Source organism: Saccostrea cucullata, unplaced genomic scaffold (genome assembly GCF_032062105.1).
Source record: "Saccostrea cucullata isolate Sc308-1 unplaced genomic scaffold, CSIRO_AGI_Scuc_v1 ctg6629, whole genome shotgun sequence".
Lineage (NCBI taxonomy): Eukaryota > Metazoa > Mollusca > Bivalvia > Ostreida > Ostreidae > Saccostrea > Saccostrea cuccullata.
In genome coordinates, this window is record NW_026926946.1 from 24,023 (window position 1) to 29,732 (window position 5,710).

Consider the following 5,710-nt stretch of genomic DNA (forward strand, 5'->3'; position numbering starts at 1 on the left):
CCAGGTGAAAGTTCAAATTCTTTAATTTCGATTTTCTCAATAACTACTCAGGCAATCGTTTTGAAACTTTCAATGTTTATTCCTTGCAATGTGTCAAAGTGATTTCTACTTTCAAAATAATTGTAATGAGTCGCTCACGGTTGCCATAGAAACGAAACAGAAAAAAAGATTCAGATGTACACATGTGTTCTCCAAGGTCTAGGTCAAAGGGTCAAAGTTCGTCGTATCCAATAAAAGTTCTTTTCACAAGGATTACATATTTGAAATACGAAAGCCCTATTACCCCTGCGAGGTGAAATTCATGATTTCAGGAACTTTTATGAATCGTTCATGAACATTCATGATGTGTTCATGACTGGTTCATGACTGGTTCATAAAGATGGTTCATGAACTTTATTCATGAATATATTCATAAAATGTAGTTCATGAACAAATGATGAATATATATGAATATTGGTTATTTTCATTTTAAAGACAGAAAAAATGTAGAGTTCAAGGTACAGTGTATTATGAATGTTCATGAATTTTCATGAAGACTAAAATAATTGACAAAAATGACTGACAGAAAACACTCAATACTCTCATAATACAACTTTTGCATGCAGATGCAATTGTTGAACAAGCCCCTGGTATAAAATATGTTTAATAATAATTATTTCACCATCTGAAAAAATAAATCATGAAATCTCTGAACATTTAGTGTTTTTATTTGATTTTAATTAAACAAACACTGCATCACAATTGACAGCATTTTTTTTTTCTCAAATTCATTACTTGTGTTTCTTCATAATTTAAATTAAACAGTTATATTCATCATAATGTGCTTTAATTAATGTCGTTTTTCATCACACAACTTTGTTCGACCGAATTTTCTCTAACATCAAACATTAAACAAGTTGTTGGAAAATGATTTTAACATTCTGGAAAACGAACTTTGTGAGCTTCGTAAAAAACATTTTATATATTTATTAACAACTAAAAAATTATATCACTTGTCTGTACTGTACCGTATTATTCCTGGATCGAAACGCTTCATACATTTCAATTTTGGTGCAGTTAATGTCAAAAGTTTCCCTTGCTTCGTGCGTAAATGATAGAGCACAGACTGCATGGTTGTAAAGTATCTATGACAAAATCCACATTCGTATATTGTAGTTTTAATTCTCCTATGCGTCTTCACAGCTCAGAATATTCTGTCTGAGGGCGAGAGATAGTTATTATCATGTCATAGGGGGCCGCCATACTTGCTATACGAAACTAAAAGTCAATACTTGTATAATTTATGACGTAAAGAAATCGAATTCTTCATTGATAAAACTTATTTTGATATAAAATATTGTATTTTCAATGAAAAATTATTCAGATAGTGTTTGTAATTTTTTTAAAAACAGAAATCTTGGAAATTCGAAACTACGGTATTTCTTAGCTCTACCGTACATTTTTTGAATAGGCGCAAACTTGAAAACGCGCGAGACGTTGGAAGTGGGAATTTGTAGAGTGAAGGAATCAGTATTTGTGATAGATCTATTACTTGCATAGTCACTGTGCCATTTTCGTATTGCATAATATTATTTCGATCGGGTTCAATATTCCGTTTATACTAATTATGGTAGCCATGCGGTTTGCCTGGAGTTTTGGCTGTGAATTTGGTGATGTTGGCCTCCCTAAGGAGTAAGTTTTATAATGTTTTACTTGAATTTATATCTAACTTGATCATCTGTATCCAACAGTATTATGCAATATATTTTATCATGTTTAAATTCTGCAACTACAAAGTTTTGTAAAACCGCGCATTTCCAGCATGCGATAGGCATAGGCCTGTTCAGCTCACATGTTAAAGTTTCGCATTTAATTTTGTATGATTGCTTATGATTTTGATATTTCGTCATATTCTCATTATGCTTTTGTAATTTGTAGTTTTTCACCCTCTCACAAGGTTGGTCCAATAAACAGTACAGTCACTGATCTTTGTCAACTTTTTAAGAAAATAACAGAATATGAAGAAGGAAGACTATATATAGGATCGATCTACTTCATAACTGGTGAGTGACAAAAAATGGAGACAATCACTGAGTCAGAAATCTGTCTGTAAATGTTACTGTCTATTTGTGAAATAACAACTAATTAAAGCACATTATAATAAATTAATATGTCTCTTTTTTTAATGCAATTTTTGTCTAACTTTGCTTTGAGTTTGGATCCAACCATATAACATACATTAATTATAGACTGAGACTCAAAACATTCATAGGCCTGATTGATCTACAAAATGGCGGTCCAAGAAAATAGGCTTAAATTCCACTCAGAATGTTTTAATTTGGAAGTGTCTCTGATGCAAAATTAAATGAAACTAAAATGCAAGAAAATACAAAAAAGTCTTATGTTTTACAATCACTTTCAGAAAATCTTTCTTTTTGAAGGAAAAAGAGAAGCAGTTCACAAATGTTGATGAGCAGAAGAGAAGAAACTCTAGCTGCACAAAAATCTGAGCTCTTGAAAAAGGAACAAAAAAAAAGAAATGAAAATATGAATGATATTCAATCAAAGGATCCAAATGGTGAAATTCTGGAAATTCCACATGGAGAGACAATAAGGATTTTTGAATTGACCATCTCTGCGCGAACTGCTTGAAAGCACTGAAAACTGTTACCCTGACCAGTGCTGAACAAACTTTTCTCCTAGACTGGAATTAAAAACTGTTCAATTTCTGGCATTAAAACACAATTTGAAACATGCTGAGGAAGGATCCCCCTCTCCTTTTGACCAAGTAAGGTTAAACATTCTGCAAAGAGTTGCATTTGAATTGAAATTTTTTATACTTTTACCAGGAATGAACTACATTACTCATTTACTATGGTTTAATGTGTCAGAATTGTCTTAATTTTTTTAACAAAGATTTTGTTGCCATGGTTGGAAAACAAACAACATTTCTGTAAAATCTTTCAAGATGCTGTATTATAAATCATCTACTGTTACTTTTTTAGCATGACTTCATGCATTTTCATGAATAAACATGAATAATAATATTTCATTTTTTGTTTACGAATAAGCAAGAATATTCATGAATGCTAATGGTTCATGAATTTTATTCATTCATGAACATTCCTGAAAAAATTCATCAAATTATTCATGAATAGTTCATGAAGATCCTATGAACTTATTATTGGACATTCTTGAAATGATGAATCTTCATGAATATGACTCTTCATGAATTATTCATGAAAAAAAAAATATTCATGAATATTCATCAATTTTCTTTCATGAATAAAAATTCATGATTTGAAAATGTCCAATAATAAGTTCATAGGATCTTCATGAACATTTCATGAACATTTCATGAATTAAATTCATGAAAAATTCAAGGAAATTCATGAATTATTCATGATCGTCTCGCAGGGGTACTTACCGTTCAAACATTATGGCTATTTACTATGTTCAAGACGCCCCCCCCTCCTCTTTTTATGAAGCACACAGCCAAGTAGAATACACAGATATAACATATTATACAACTTACAAGTAACTTTTTAAAATCTTCATTCATAAAATTCAGTTCCCGTCATGTGATATTTTGCCATCATTCATTCTCCTTCTGTTTTGTCTCTTGAATTTATAAATATTTTATTTTATCTATATAAAAAAAAATAACGATTGTCAGCTGCATTTATTATCATTTCGCGTTTTCTTGTATATCTATCACTTGTATATTATTCATTTCATTAGATAGTGCAAGTATAAATTAAAAAATTGGTACGTCATTTCCATAGTTTTTATTCATTCATAAATTCTTTGATCCGCTCCTGATGGTTCGCAAAGCCTTGATCACCACTGTATACAAAACATTCATCTCGCCGAAAATGTTCATGATTCCGCTAAACTGAGAAAGTTCACACATGATTTATCATCTCATAACACACATCAGCTCTCTGCAATGCAGAAATGCTCGAATTGAAGGGGAAAATTCAGGAGTTATTGATGAGAAAAATTCAGGAGTTATTATGTCGCCCCGAACGAAGTCGGGGACGACATATTGATATTGTACGCATGTTTTTTTTATCCAGGCTGTTTCTCGGAGATGGCTGGGACAATCTTCCTGAAACTTTCCTCAAAGGACGATCACTGGTTGTAGTTGTGCAGTGAGGTCATTCAGTTCCAATATGTCTACCGTTGCCATGGAAACCTGTAAAAAGCGACAAATTTTGTCCGAGAGTGTTCTCTCTGGTCCCTTAAACGTTCGTCATGAAACTTTTCTTATTTTAATGATTAGTATCTGTAGTTCTGCAACTCGTATTTAAAATTTTCATATAATCGATTATTGCCATGGAAACCAGGTGAAAGTTCAAATTCTTTAATTTCGATTTTCTCAATAACTACTCAGGCAATCGTTTTGAAACTTTCAATGTTTATTCCTTGCAATGTGTCAAAGTGATTTCTACTTTCAAAATAATTGTAATGAGTCGATCACAGTTGCCATAGAAACGAAACAGAAAAAAAGATTCAGTTGTACACATGTGTTCTCCAAGGTCTAGGTCAAAGGGTCAAAGTTCGTCGTATCCAATAAAACTTCTTTTCACAAGGATTACATATTTGATATACGAAAGCCCTAGTACTTACCGTTCAAACGTTATGGCTATTTACTATGTTCAAGACGACCCCCCCCCCTTTTTTTGAAGCACACAGCTAAGTAGAATACACAGATATAACATATTATACAACTTACAAGTAACTTTGTAAAATCTTCATTCATAAAATTCAGTTCCCGTCATGTGATATTTTGCCATCATTCATTCTCCTTCTGTTTTGTCTCTTGAATTTATAAATATTTTATTTTATCTATATAAAAAAAAATAACGATTGTCAGCTGCATTTATTATCATTTCGCGTTTTCTTGTATATCTATCACTTGTATATTATTCATTTCATTAGATAGTGCAAGTATAAATTAAAAAATTGGTACGTCATTTCCATAGTTTTTATTCATTCATAAATTCTTTGATCCGCTCCTGATGGTTCGCAAAGCCTTGATCACCACTGTATACAAAACATTCATCTCGCCGAAAATGTTCATGATTCCGCTAAACTGAGAAAGTTCACACATGATTTATCATCTCATAACACACATCAGCTCTCTGCAATGCAGAAATGCTCGAATTGAAGGGGAAAATTCAGGAGTTATTGATGAGAAAAATTCAGGAGTTATTATGTCGCCCCGAACGAAGTCGGGGACGACATATTGATATTGTACGCATGTTTTTTTTATCCAGGCTGTTTCTCGGAGATGGCTGGGACAATCTTCCTGAAACTTTCCTCAAAGGACGATCACTGGTTGTAGTTGTGCAGTGAGGTCATTCAGTTCCAATATGTCTACCGTTGCCATGGAAACCTGTAAAAAGCGACAAATTTTGTCCGAGAGTGTTCTCTCTGGTCCCTTAAACGTTCGTCATGAAACTTTTCTTATTTTAATGATTAGTATCTGTAGTTCTGCAACTCGTATTTAAAATTTTCATATAATCGATTATTGCCATGGAAACCAGGTGAAAGTTCAAATTCTTTAATTTCGATTTTCTCAATAACTACTCAGGCAATCGTTTTGAAACTTTCAATGTTTATTCCTTGCAATGTGTCAAAGTGATTTCTACTTTCAAAATAATTGTAATGAGTCGATCACGGTTGCCATAGAAACGAAACAGAAAAAAAGATTCAGTTGTACACA

At 32.3% G+C, this 5,710-nt stretch overlaps 1 long non-coding RNA gene across 2 annotated transcripts; it reads left to right on the forward strand.

The window, feature by feature from the left end:
* Nucleotides 1-1,509: 1,509 nt before the first annotated feature.
* Nucleotides 1,510-3,026, forward strand: LOC134272988 (uncharacterized). 2 transcript variants are annotated; one of them, XR_009993330.1, is made up of 3 exons: nt 1,510-1,671; nt 1,918-2,042; nt 2,421-3,026. It is a non-coding gene; the product is annotated as an uncharacterized LOC134272988 (long non-coding RNA). The 2 variants fall into 2 exon arrangements; XR_009993331.1 differs by having other exon boundaries at nt 1,513-1,671; nt 1,937-2,042.
* The last annotated feature ends 2,684 nt before the right edge of the window (nt 3,027-5,710 follow it).